This window comes from Oryctolagus cuniculus, chromosome 1 (genome assembly GCF_964237555.1).
Source record: "Oryctolagus cuniculus chromosome 1, mOryCun1.1, whole genome shotgun sequence".
NCBI lineage: Eukaryota > Metazoa > Chordata > Mammalia > Lagomorpha > Leporidae > Oryctolagus > Oryctolagus cuniculus.
In genome coordinates, this window is record NC_091432.1 from 127525773 (window position 1) to 127539098 (window position 13326).

Consider the following 13326-nt stretch of genomic DNA (forward strand, 5'->3'; position numbering starts at 1 on the left):
TATTCTGTAGCAAATGGATTTCTTTTATTTTTAATGTAGAGTTTCTGCCCTTATAGATCTTATAGTGCTTTAGTCAGGGAGGGACAACCAGGAAATTCACATCATGTGACTAGGACCTATCAGGAAGAGTACTATGTGCTCTGAGAATACACAGGTGGGATGTGCAGCTACCTGCAGCATTGGGCCAGGAGCAGGCAGAGGAAAGGTGAACTGGAAGATAAAGAAGCATCCAAGAATGGAGCCAGTTTGGGGGAGAGTGTATGCCAAGTCTCAAAGATAAAAAATGTCAACAAATGTCGAGCTGGTAGATCCCAGCATCCCACACGGGCTGCCTGAGCTAGATTCCTTTCTCTGGCTTCTGACTTCAGCTTCCCACCAATGCTGACCCTGGGAGTCAATGGTGATGGCTCAAGTGATTGGGTCTCCACCACCTGGACTGAATTCCTGGCCACTGGCTTCAGCCTTGGCCCAGCTTCAGCCATCATGGGCATTTAGGGAGTGATCCAGCAGGTGGGAGTGTTTCTTTCTCTCTCTCTCTCTCTCTCTCTCTCTCTCTCTCTCTCTCTCTCCCCCACATGTTGGCTTCTGAGGGACACTCTCAGACCCATCACCAGTGTCTCATTCAATGCCTGCACAAAGTAGCATCCTGGAACTTTATTTGGTCAATGCTTGAAAAAAAAATAGATGTCATCTACTTCAAGGGTCCAGAGCTATCTCCAGGTGGCCCAGCTTGATGGTTGTGCAAAATGCATCTGACCGTCCTAAATGCTCCAATCTCCACAGGATCTTGGTAAAATGATTTGTTTTGGGTGAGCTGAGCTCTTTCTATGATGTGGGCCTGTGGCTGGAGGAAGATAAGAGGGAATGAGGCCTCTGCACTGGGCCTGTTTCCAGGAGCTGTGCACTTGCCTAGTCTTCTTTTCTAGGTTATAATTGTTCCTCAAGAAGGGTTGCAGAGCATGCTTTGGTTTCCCTTTCTCTCTGGGTCTATTTTGGGAGCCGGTTTAGAAGTTCTGTGGTTTTTGTTGACTTTTTTTTTCCTTGAGTAAAAGCACACATTAAGGGGAAAAAAAAATCTCATTCTCATCGGCTCTTCTGACGTTGCTGGGAGACAAAGCAAGCAGGACCAAGTCTCCAAATGGGCTTTAAAGGAGAAATATATTTTAAATAAAGCCCTAAAGCAGAAAGCATCACTTGGAGACATGTTGTACATTCTGATTTTCCTCCTCTTGCTGCAAGGGAAGGGATTTCCTGAGCCTGTACAAAAGCAATTTAGAAGAGCCCCACGGAATTCTTGGAAGCTGTAGGACCATGCATTCTCATGACCTAGACTGAAAATGGGGCACCAGCAGGGCTCCTACTCCAAGTTACCCCAAACCTCTCATTTTTTCCCAAGTGTCTTTGCATTTTGATCTTCATCAGTTAAATCCATGGCAGGGATGGGTCCCTTGGGTGAACCCAGATGAATTCAATGGCTATTAGAGGGGCAGTGGGTCATGGCCAATATGTCAACACTGGAACTGAGGAAAAGACTAGTTTTCCAAGCTTGCTACAAGCAACAGAATCCTTGGACAAAGAGGGAATGGAAGACATGGTTAGTGAGCGACTTATTGACACTGAGTGTGTGGCACAGGCTAGAGAGCTCTGGAGTGTAGGCTCAAACTTGGGTTAACACACTTAATTCTTGTTAAAGAGCATGTGGTATTTATTCCACATTGGAGTTTCTGGAGCAGGATACGCATCTACTCTATGGCTTTGACCACAATTTTTAAGGAATAACTGATAAAAAGAACCAATGAAACTCTTATCTGACCTTTCCCTTTAGTGTCTTCCCCAGCATACCTACTAGCACAGCCCTGGAATGCATTCCATGGAAGGAGCCGGGCCAAAGACAGAAGGGGTGGCCAGAGGTGATGGGATAGGAGCTCTTACTTAGGATGGACCCCAACTGGCCAGGTCTGGTTATCCCTCAGAGGGTGGGGAAGGTTCTGCCCCCATCAGGCTGCTTAAGGCCCACAAAATCATTTGGTCTAACACTGCCAAGGCAATGACAGATGGGACTCCAAAATCAAAACACAATCCAGGGGCCAGTGCTGTGGCACAGAGGGTTAAAACCCTGGCCTGAAGCGCCGGCATCCCATATGGGCACTGGTTCTAATCCTGGCTGCTCCTCTTCCAATCCAGCTCTCTGCTGTGGCCTGGGAAAGCAGTAGAAGATGGCCCAAGTCCTTGGGCCCCTGTAACCACACGGGAGACCCAGAAGTAGCTCCTAGCACCTGGCTTCAGATTGGTGCAGCTCTGGCCATTAGGCCAATTGGGGAGTGAACCAGCGGATGGAAGACCTCTCTCTCTCTCTCTGTCTCTACCTCTCTACCTCTCTCTGTAACTCTTTCAAATCAATAAAATAAATATTAAAAAACTACAGTCTATAGCAGGTTAATAATTTGTATGACCTGCAAATGATGTTATAAATATCCAAATGGCCCTTGAAAGAAAAAGACTCCCCACCTCTGCTAGAGAGCAAACTCCATTTCTATGATTACACAAAACACTTTTGTCCTGGGCTCCTGGTCTTACAAACATTCCAGAGGACTTTTCCAGTACTGACTTACAGAGATAATCAGACATTATTTTGTGTTGTTCCTACAACAAGCCTGGGAAATAGGGTGGGTAAATATTATTAACTCAATTTATAAATAAGTATTCTTACCAAAATTTGTTAAATGATCAGTCAGGGAAACCCAGACTATAGCTTAGTCCCCATTTTCTTCTGTTTCTATGCTAATTGCCTCTTGTGGTAGAAAACAATGCCAGAATGGACCCTCATTTTACTGCAACTTTTCATTTTATCTATAAGTGGATGCCATTGATTGTCACATCAAACAAAAGTTAGGCAAGAGAAAGAGGGTTTTTCTCCTACCCTAGCATTCAGAGAACGCCTCTCTGAATGTCACTGAAGCCTCACCAGATTTACTCATCTCTTCACCACTAGATCACTCAGGGTTCTAAGAAGAAGATCTTGGCAGCCCAGGTGGGCTGGCTTGAGGGGAATGCAATGAGGGCACTACCTATAGCCACAAGGGCAGGGAGTAAGGAAGGGCCTGGTACAACAAGTGCCTCCCCAAGAACTTGGAAGGCCGAAACACTGATGTCATCCCAAGACCTGAAGTGTGAATAGTTACTAGACCATTAGCTGGAAGAAACTATCATAAAGGCCTCTCTGGCATGTAAGATCTGTAACTGAAGAGCACAGCTGTCCCACCATACACCCAGAAGGAAGGAACAGCAAAATCCTTACCAGACCCCACTCTCCCTCCCAGCTTCTGCAACTTACAATTGTTTTGGAAACCAGAGTGTTGATATGGCTCCCACAACTCAGCTCTTTAGAAGTGGAACATGGCAGGTACCTAGCCATGCCTTTATCATGGTCTTCAACATCACAGGATAGATTCATGATAGAATGGGGTCCTTTTATCTGAGTTTTTTTAATATGGACTGTGTATCAATGACAGATTGACTTACTGCCACCCGCCCAACTTATAAGATGAAGATAAAACAGTAATTTGCTCCTCCATCCTTTCTTCACAGTTGCAACACGTTTTCCCAGCTTGGTTGGTTGGTTGGTTGCATTTTGTAGTTGTTTTACCCTTGACTTTGGAAAAAGAAGATGACAAATGAGCTTGGGATTGAGCAGCAGGTAAAGGTGCTGAGAGAAGGATAGCAAAAGTCTGGTTTTATTGAGTGACTGTGATATATGGGACACAATATTCTGATATTAGTAATTTGACTTGATTTAAGAAGGTCCAATAGGCTTTTCCTGATTAAAAGAAATCCTCTTTCTCATTTTGAAGAATCTTCATGGCCGGCGCCGTGGCTCAATAGGCTAATCCTCCGCCTTGCAGCACCGGCATACCGGGTTCTAGTCCCGGTCGGGGCGCCGGATTCTGTCCTGGTTGCCCCTCTTCCAGGCCAGCTCTCTGCTATGGCCCGGGAGTGCAGAGGAGGATGGCCCAAGTGCTTGGGCCCTGCACCCGCATGGGAGACCAGGAGAAACACCTGGCTCCTGCCTTCGGATCAGCGCGATGTGCTGGCCACAGCATGCTGCCCGCGGCAGCCATTGGAGTGTGAACCAACGGCAAAGGAAGACCTTTCTCTCTGTCTCTCTCTCACTGTCCACTCTGCCTGTCAAAAAAAAAAAAAAAAAAAAAAAAAAAAAAGAATCTTCATGACTCCTTTTAGAGGGCTTGTTTTTCAACCAGAGCAAAGTACAACTTAAGATCATAGCCACACAGGCAGGTTAACACAACCCGGACACGTCCTTCCAAAGGGAGCAGGACACAGGATGGATGAGGTCAGAGAGAACAAACAAAAGGCAGAGCTGAGCTCACTGGGGAAAGGAGTGTTGCACAGAACTGGTCGGAGCTGAAGGTGGCTCTGGAGACTTGGAGACCCACAGGTACAGGTCAAGGTCATTAAGACAAAGTTGATGAAAATGTTGACACCAATATTCACTTCTTTCCAATATGGACTAATGCCAGTGAAAGCATAACCTAGCATCTCCCCTCTCTTCCTCATGGCTGTATTCTTCAGCTGATAGAAAACCAAGAAGGTTGGTCTGCTCCCCTTTGTTCTCCTTCTCTTCCCTAACTCCCAGTCTTGGGGACTCGGCCAGGATGAGGGCTACCTTTCTGCTGTTAGAACTGTGTGTAATTAAACATTTTAATTAAACCCTCAAAGTGATTGAGCCTGTCAGGGTGTGGAAGGAAACAATACAGTTCCTTTCATCCAGTCCTATGGGCAGCCTGACATGGCACCAGAGTGAAAGCAGAGGAGCAGTGGGACTGAGTATGATGGAGAGGCCGCATCCCAAGCCAGAGAGGAGTGAGCAAGGGCAGGTGCTAACTCTTCCCTGACTCTCTGACACTGCTGAGATACATATTTGCTGAGAAGCATGACAACCCCAAAGGAGATACGAATATGACAGCTGATGCACATTTGTGCGTTTTCCCTTCAACTGCTACTCCCTTAGAGTCTGCTGTATACAAAGCACTCTGGCTCAGTACGGTGGGCACAGACATGGGAAGGAACAAGTTAAAATAGTAACCAGCCAATGAGCTGAAATACAGGGGCAAGAGAGTCAAGCTTCTCAAAGCTTCTATGACCTACAACAGAACATCTCATAATAAAGCATAGATATTTTAATTCTTGGAAATCCTGGCCTTTTAAGACATTCACACAGATCTCCTGATTACAACGTCCCCAGCTTATCAGAAATTCCCATATTCCATCCTGACATTGAATGGGGGGAGCATGGGATACAGAGAGGGAAATACTCAACACCATGAGTTCACCTTCACAGTCGGTCTTCCATCCACACAGTGCATGGAGATTCAATGCTGTCAGTTACAGAGGTATAAGGGCAACTGTAGAAGTTTGTGGGAAGCTGGAATACAAATACTGTAAAATGTTTATGAAACCCATGCAGACTTTTTTCATAATGCGTATTTTCCAAGAACCTTGAGAACACACCTTGTGAATCCAAGTCCTCAAGTATAGAGGTGACAAAAATACAGCAAAGCTCACAGTCCTGGAGTTAAATTTTCTTACCACAAACTCCAACAAGTTAATCTGGCCCTGTGCATTTAGAAATACACTGAACCTACAGACTTTCTGATGAAACCAATTCTCAGGCTTTGACAACTCCCTGTGAAACCCAGTTAACAGCTTGGATTCACAAATCCCCAGTTCCCAGCTCTTCCCGTCTCATCAGCATAGTGACTTGAACAGACTGTGCCATTTAAAAACGCTTCTCTGTCTTTCCTTCCACCCCAGGAGTCTCGGCACCTTCTACCCCTTGCTGGCAGTGACATCTTGACCTTGGAGAATTCGTGATTCTAGAAACACAGACAGACCTGAGCAGTGACATCAGTTGCCAAGAATGATCCGAAGACAGGAAAAACAAAATGGAATAAAACTCAGAGCCTAGCACAGGAGATTTGCTTAACCAAGAGCCCTTTCAATAACCCAATTCAGAAAGACAGGGAGAATTAGGCTGGCGCCGCGGCTCAATAGGCTAATCCTCCACCTAGCTGTGCCTGCACCCCAGGTTCTAGTCCCAGTCAGGGCACCGTATTCTGTCCCGGTTGCCCCTCTTCCAGGCCAGCTCTCTGCTGTGGCCAGGGAGTGCAGTGGAGGATGGCCCAAGTCCTTGGGCCCTGCACCCCATGGGAGACCAGGAGAAGCACCTGGCTCCTGCCTTCAGATCAGTACGGTGCGCCAGCCGCGGCGGCCATTGGAGGGTGAACCAACGGCAAAGGAAGACCTTTCTCTCTCTCTCTCTCTCCCTCTCTCTCACTGTCCACTCTGCCTGTCACAAAAAAAGGGGAGAATTTAGATGTTCTAAATTACAGAGGGAGATGAGGGAAGGCGAGTGCTTTAAAGCGATATGTCTCAAACCTCATCATCCACACAAATAACTTGGACTGTTGCAACAGATAGATTTTCATTCTCTATGTCCACAACGGAGTCCACCTTTCTATATTTTCTGTGCCAAGAAATTAGAGAGGAATACAAGGTATATGATGAGAACCAAAATAGTTTTACAGTCAATGAGGGTGAAGCAGGAGGAGAAGGAAGGCCACCCTCTGGGGCAGAACGATGGCTCCTCCTGCTCAGGAGCTGGAGATGAGAATATGGCACCACACTCTGGAAAAGGAACCTTGCAGATGTGGTTCGGGGTTTGTCATGCATTGTTCAGGTAGCCACAGCGTAATCACAAGAATCTTCAAAATCTGAGAGCCTTTCCTGGTGAAGTCAGAGAACTGGCATGAGGAGAGGGGGTCTGAGATATAAAGCCCTACCATGTACAAGGGCAGAAGACACCTCTAGGAGCTAGTAACACCCCAAACCAATGCCCAACAATGAACATGAAATCTGAAGACGCAGCGTTTAATCAACAGGAAATGAACTCCAGCAATGCTTGAGTGAGCAATGCACGTGCTTCTAACCAGAAAGGAACACTGTCCAGTCTACCCCTACTTTTAGCCTGGTGAGACTCACAGAGATGTCTCATCAATGGAAATACAGGGTAATAAATTTGTTGTTTTAAGCCACTAAGTTTGGGAGCACAAAATGAATCTGCTACTCATCAGACTGTGGTGCTAGTGTAAGAAAGCTCACCTATCTCCAAGACTAAACCAAAGCCGTCCTTCCTGCTTCTAATCTCTTCCTGTAGCTGACTTCACAGCAGCTGGAGAGAGCTCTCTAACACTTCATCCTGATCCTGATTCTTCTCTGCCCCTTTAAAACTCAATGGCTCAACCATCTTCACAGGAGTCACTTTCTTTGTAATGTGGCCTTGCCTAGTTAGTGAGCACGTCTCCACCAGTGTGGCCAACAAGCTTGCCTGAGCTGACTCACCACGTGAGACTGTCCTCTGTGACAGAGGTGCCTGCTAAACCTCTCAGTCAGATGGTTCTGCCATCTGCTATGCTGCTGTCATTGCCTGCTTGTCCAAGTCCTCCATGAGAACAAGTGGCCTCTCTCCCCACCCCTCATCCTCAGCTCTTCCAACAGGTGCCCCCAGCAGGTATGGGTTAAATGTTCTTCTCACTGTGGTGATAGGAAACACTTCTGGTCTTTTCCCCTGGTTTCTGTCATGTGGCTCCCAAACCCTTGGCACTTTCTGAGTGACAAGAGTAATTTTGGGGGCTGGCACAGTGGCATAGTTGATAAAGCTGTGGCCTGCAGTGTCAACATTCCCATATGGGTGCTGATTCAAGTCCTGTCTGCTCCACTTCTGATCCAGCTCTCTGCTATGGCCTGGAAAAGCAGTAGAAGATGGCTCAAGTCCTTGGGCCTATGCACCTATGTGGGAGACCTGGAAAAAGCTTCTGGCTCCTGATTTTGGATCAGTGCAGCTCTGGCCATTGCAGCCATTTGGGGAGTGAACCAGCAGATGGAAGACCCCTCTCTCTCTGCCTCTGCCTCTCTGTAACTCTGCCTTTCAAATAAATAAATATTTAAAAAATAATAACTTTGTTATTCACGAGCACCTTGATAACAACCGATTTTATATTAATGTGGTAACTTAGGATGGGTCTCTTAAATACCCTATGACAGGCCCATCCCCAAGGGATTAGATTCAAGGGCTGGAACTTTCTGCCCTACCCCCAGCCTCCAGGGAAGTGAAGCTGTAGCCCTGTAAAACATATGAGCAAGCAATGGGGAAGCTGCGCACATGGAGGTGCTGGGAGAGTGGTGCCCAGAGCGGGCACCCTCACCCCACAGGCCTTGCTCTATCCATCGCTTCAGCTCTGTGCTTTGTGATGGCCTTTACAACAAACAAGGACACATTCAATGTTTTTCTGAGTTGTAGCAAAAGAATTGAACCTAACAGGGGGTCGTGGGGACCAATGGTTTATAGCCAATTGATCAGGGGTCCAGGTCATGGTCTGGGGCTTTCATTTGAAAGCAAGGCAGTCATGAGGACTGAGCCCTTGACCATGGGATCTGACACCATTTCCAGGTGAATAGAGCCAGAAGGGAATGGACTCAACAGACACTCAGCTGGTATGTGTCGGAGAACTGCTTGGTGTGTAGAAGGAAACCCCACACATTTAGGACTGGAAGTGTTCCACATTGAAGGTGAGAGTGCAAAGCAGTAGAAGTTTTCCTCCTTTGGCCACCCTTCAGGTAACTGCTGCTTCAAGCTGAGTGCTATTTCCAAACTATGCAGACAAGAGACAATGAGGAAATCTCTGAAAGCTCAGCCCTTGTGAGCTCACCTCATGTCTGTCCCATTGCAGTCGCTGCAGCCAGCCCTGGAGCAGAGGCCATTCCAGATAGAAGGCAGAGCCAAGAGGGCACAAAGATGGCATGAGCCCACCAATGCCTGAGCTGTCTTCCATGGATGGGGCTGGGGCAAAGAACATCAGAAAAAACAACTCCATGGAAAGTGTTCATTTGCTATTACAAAAATAACGCATAGAGGAGCAGAAACATGAGCGTGAAGGGCTAGCAGAGTCAGGTAGAATGAATTAAGTTTTCCTGGAGCCATGCCGCAAGGTAAAATCCTAGCCAGAAAATACATATGAAGGCACTTCAAAAGAAGTGAAGAATGAAATGAAAAGATAACTTTGTTTTGGTGCAAAACACTTTGAAATTGTATATACAAGGTGTCTTCAACAAGTTCATGGAAATACATACTATAAAATCTATGAATGGATTTCAACTTTTTTGCACCAATATGATCTTTTTTTACAAGATTTATTTATTTATTTGGAAGGCAGAGTTATAGAAAGGCAGAGAGAGAGGGAGGGAGGGAGGGAGGGAGGGAGAGAGAGAGATAGAGAGAGAGAGAGAAAGTCTTCCATTCACTCCCCAAATGGTCGCAATGGCCAGAGCTGGGCTGATCTAAAGCCAGGAGCAAAGAACTTCTTTGGAGTCTCCCACATGGGTGCAGGTGCCCAAAGACTTGAGCCATCTTCTACTGCTTTCCCAGGTCATAGCAGAGAGCTGGATCAGAAGTGGAGCATCCAGGACTCAAACCGGCAACCATATGGGATGCCCAGCACTGTGGCACAGCTTTACCCCCTGTGCCACAGGGCCAACCCACCCATATAATCTTTAAAGTCCATTTTTCTGCAAAGCTTTTAAGTGTCTTCATATTAAGCATTTGCTGCATGCCAAATGTTGTGTTTAGGTCTAAAGCTAAGATGACCCCTTCCTTCCATGAGCTTAGCTGACTACTTAGGACATGGACAGACACACAGACTGTGTACTGGGTGAGGTCAGTACCAAGAGGAATGAGGAATAGAAGATGTTATCCTATAAGGAGTTATTCCTGGAGCATGGAAAAACCTTGACACCATCCCAGGGGAGAGCAACAGCAAGGAGTGAGAGAGTGGAGAATGAGAGACCAACTGAGCTTCTTGAAAGGGAAAAAGGCCTGCAAGGACCTCAGCCCTTGGGTTGGCTGCAGAAACCCAAGTGCCGGGTGCTCTCCCCGGATCCCAGCATCTGCTGAGTTTTCTCATGCTTCTTCAGCAAGGACCCTCAGCTCCAGCCTACGCCTACTGTGGGCAGCCTGGATCCGCGTGTCAGTTTTCTAGGGATGCCATTACAAATACCACAGACTGGGTAGTTTCAACGGCAGCAACTGATTCTTCCGACAGTTCTGGAAGGTGCAATTCTGAGATCAAGATGCTGGCAGGGCTGAGTTCTTCTGAGGCCTCTGGGTCCTGCAGAAGGCTGCCTTCTCACTATGTCCTCTCCAGGGTCATCCCTTAGTTTGTGTTCTAGCCCATTCTTCCCAAGAGGACGCCCATTGTGTCAGAGCAGGGCTCATTCTCATGGGGTCATTCGAACTTAATTACCTCTTTACAGGCCCTACCTCCACATGCAGTCACAGGCCAGGACTTAATATACACATTTTTTTTATTTTTATTATTTTTTTTGACAGGCAGAGTGGACAGTGAGAGAGAGAGACAGAGAGAAAGGTCTTCCTTTGCCGTTGGTTCACCCTCCAATGGCCACCGTGGCCAGCGCGCTGCAGCCAGCGCACCGCACTGATCTGAAGGCAGGAGGCAGGTGCTTCTCCTGGTCTCCCATGGGGTGCAGGGCCCAAGGACTTGGGCTATCCTCCACTGCGCTCCCTGGCCACAGCAGAGAGCTGGCCTGGAAGAGGGGCAACCAGGACAGAATCTGGCACCCGGACTGGGACTAGAACCAGGTGTGCTGGCGCCGCAGGCGGAGGCTTAGCCTAGTGAGCCAAGGCGCTGGCCAATATACACATTTTAAAGGAACATATTTCAGCTCAGAGCACTCAGAATTTTGCTCTTTTGGCTCATTCCTCAGACTCTAGTGCAGAACTTGGCTATGCTAATTTGTTTAAGGGATCTTCCCTGTACCACACTGCTACATAAGAACTCTCAATGGCTGTTTGCTGTTCAATCACTTTCTTTATCATTCAAAGCCCCCAAGACCCTGCCTCCTCCACTAATGCCTGCATATGCTTGCCCCACTACAGAAATGCCCTGTCTGTCATACTGTACCAGGCATCCTGCTCATTACAAAGCGTTTTTCATGGGAGGACTGTGTACAATATTTTCTAACTTCTTCATGTAGAGAAATCTTTCCTAACTGATACCACAAACTCCCTTAAAACAGTGATGTTAGCTTAGGTTTCCCTCATAGTCTGCACACAGTAGATGTTCACTTATTACCAGGTGAGTGATTCATTTTATTCACTCACCTTATTGAGCTTAGGTTTCTAGAATCCCTGTACTTAATTCACCCTACAAACAGTTACTGAGCATGTCCCATGTTCCATAGACTACACTAAGCATGAAAGAAATACAAAAGTCGAAATAATAATGGTCTCATTGCCCAGAAATCTCACAGTCTTAAAATGGCAGGGGAACAAATAATTAATACATAATATGTAAAAATGGGTGTTAGGGGAAGAGAATTAATATATATTGGCCACACGAAATTGGCACGATATTTTGACAACAGTGTCTGATTTGGTCTTTCCAGTACGTCTAAAATATAGGCACAAATATTTCCATTTTTCAGATAAGGAAATGGAAATGTAAAATGGTTATATAATTTGCCCCAAGTCACTGCTGCAGCAAGTCACTGGGTCCTGAATTTAAAACCCATACCCTTGCTACTAGAAAACTGGGGGAAGACCATCAGTTGATCCTTGCCTTGCATAAGGGATGTTATATGCATTATTTAATGTAAGAAAAATGTAAACAGGTAATTATGGGGGTGCAGGAGGACTAAGTAACTCTCCTTCAGAAAATCAAATAAAGCTTTTTTGGAGAGACAAACATGGTTTCTCACATGAGAAGAACAGGAAGAGTATCTCACACAGACAGAATGGTTTGGGCAGAATTCTGTGCATGATGGATACCATTGGTGCTGTGGAGTGAGGTGAACATGGAGCGAAGAAGGGGATCCAGAGAACAGACTGGGATGGCACTTGCAACTATCTACCACAGCAAGGCATTTGGGTTTTCACCTAACAATTATGGCAGTATATGGTGTAAGTTGGTCTTCAGTACTACAATACCTGAGGCAACCACCTTTACAAAGAGAAAAAAGCTCATTTAGCTCACAGTTTGAGATTCTCAGGTTCAAGACTGGGTGCCCCCACTAGTGAAAAGACTATAGAATGGTGTGCAACTGTGCATCTCCTCATGTTCAAGTCTGACATCACCAAGTCGGTAGCTCAAAATTGACTGTGGTGAGAACACTTAGACCATGAACGTTAGCAGATGCTACAAATCCAGGCTTAACTGTTTGGTCTGCTGTCTAGACTTAAAAGAGATAAAAAGAAAATGTTAATGATAGAGATGAAACACGCAAGATTGTATCTGTAATCATTATATTGTGAATGACACAAAAATTGAAGAAAAATGCTTTGAGAACTCAAAAACTGTTATCGAATTCAGCAAAGAAGTTGCTGACTCATTGACAAAAAGGGAGAAAGTCCTGACATACAATCTGTGTTGCTCCACTCTCGTCTGACTTAATGTAGATTAAAAAAAATATCAACCAGCATCCATGCCACAACTACCTTTGTTCAGCATAGAATGGCTATGGATACAAGAATTTTGTAAAAATTAAGGAAAATACCCTGTGAAAATCAATTAGCTTTATTGAATTTACAACAAAGAGCATTTTTTATTCTTTATTTATAAATAATGAGTTACATGTTCTTTATGGCGATGATATTTATAATCAAGTGTGCACATATACATACAAAAATACATTTTCTGCTAAAAGACTTATTGTCCCAACACCAGTCACAGAACCAAGGATACTTGCAGAAGTCTTGGAATAGAGTACTATTCACACCATGGATAAGAGTCATGTTAGGTGTTCTTTGCAATCCTTTCTTTAGGCCTCCAGCACTGTAATGCCTTCTTTTTAATTACATCCTTGTCTGTTACAAGAATAGACATTATATCGAGTGAATTCCAGTTTGTTTTCATTTCTTTTTTCCCTCGTTGTATGTTTCTAATCTTCAGAACTTTCATTACTTTCTTTCCAGCTTCATTGGTGTTAACAACTTCTCCTAATGTAGATCCATCTGCAAATGTCATTAGCACGCTATTTACTCCCTCATTAACACTGAAACATTATCATTTATCATTATCTTTGGTAATGATCATGGGATTCAGGGTGTGGAAGCCTTTGGAGTTTCTGGTTCTAGTCAGAAAGTTGAAAAGGGTGAGTCCAGGCCAACCATCGATTATTCAATAGCACTCCAAGGACTTGGGACCTGATTTACAAAGATACTAGAATTATCTTTTG

The 13326-nt window shown here is 45.5% G+C and overlaps 1 protein-coding gene and 1 long non-coding RNA gene across 3 annotated transcripts in view; one reads left to right on the plus strand and one right to left on the minus strand.

Moving 5' to 3' along the window:
* Positions 1 to 7795, plus strand: part of LOC103348864 (uncharacterized) — a 60036-nt gene extending 52241 nt beyond the window's left edge. Inside the window, exon 3 of the long non-coding RNA XR_517133.3 lies at positions 5833 to 7795. This is a non-coding gene — a long non-coding RNA (uncharacterized lncRNA). The remainder of the gene's footprint in view (positions 1 to 5832) is intronic.
* The window catches only part of OPCML (opioid binding protein/cell adhesion molecule like), a 1351977-nt gene that overhangs the window by 1082544 nt on the left and 256107 nt on the right, over positions 1 to 13326 (minus strand). The window lies entirely within an intron of this gene.